This window comes from Arachis hypogaea, chromosome 20 (genome assembly GCF_003086295.3).
Source record: "Arachis hypogaea cultivar Tifrunner chromosome 20, arahy.Tifrunner.gnm2.J5K5, whole genome shotgun sequence".
Lineage (NCBI taxonomy): Eukaryota > Viridiplantae > Streptophyta > Magnoliopsida > Fabales > Fabaceae > Arachis > Arachis hypogaea.
Genome location: NC_092055.1, coordinates 86,831,136 through 86,831,962, shown reverse-complemented (window position 1 = coordinate 86,831,962; position 827 = coordinate 86,831,136). Strand labels below are relative to the sequence as shown.

At 41.5% G+C, this 827-nt stretch overlaps 1 non-coding gene across 1 annotated transcript; it reads right to left on the bottom strand.

Annotated features, from left to right (window-relative positions):
- Window positions 1-358: 358 nt before the first annotated feature.
- Window positions 359-466, bottom strand: LOC112787489 (small nucleolar RNA R71). Its single transcript, XR_003194900.1, has one exon. It is a non-coding gene; the product is annotated as a small nucleolar RNA R71 (small nucleolar RNA).
- Window positions 467-827: the final 361 nt, after the last annotated feature.

The following is an 827-nucleotide window of genomic DNA, read 5'->3' as shown; positions in this document are numbered from 1 at the left end:
TGGTGACTTTACTGCACCTAATTCCAATTTACATGGAAGAAGCATCTCCATCCTTACCATTGGAGCAAACAATTTTGAGCTTAAACCTCAACTAGTTTCTCTGATGCAGCAGAACTGCAAGTTCCATGGACTTCCATCTGAAGATCCTTTTCAGTTCTTAACTGAATTTTTGCAGATCTGTGATACTGTTAAGACTAATGGAGTAGATCCTGAAGTCTACAGGCTCATGCTTTTCCCTTTTGCTGTGAGAGACAGAGCTAGAATATGGTTGGATTCTCAACCTAAGGATAGCCTGAACTCTTGGGATAAGCTGGTCAACGCTTTCTTAGCCAAGTTCTTTCCTCCTCAAAAGCTGAGTATGCTTAGAGTGGATGTTCAAACCATCAGACAGAAAGAAGGTGAATCCCTCTATGAAGCTTGGGAGAGATACAAGGAACTGACCAAAAAGTGTCCTTCTGACATGCTTTCAGAATGGACCATCCTAGATATATTCTATGATGGTCTGTCTGAATTAGCTAAGATGTCATTGGATACTTCTGCAGATGGATCCATTCACCTAAAGAAAACTCCTGCAGAAGCTCAAGAACTCATTGACATGGTTGCTAACAACCGGTTTATGTATACTTCTGAGAGGAATCCTGTGAGTAATGGGACGCCTCAGAAGAAGGGAGTTTTTGAAATTGATACTCTCAATGCCATATTGGCTCAGAATAAAATATTGACTCAGCAGGTCAATATGATTTCTCATAGTCTCAATGGAATGCAAGCTGCACCCAACAGTACTCAAGAGGCACCTCCTGAAGAAGAGGCTTATGATCCTGAGAACC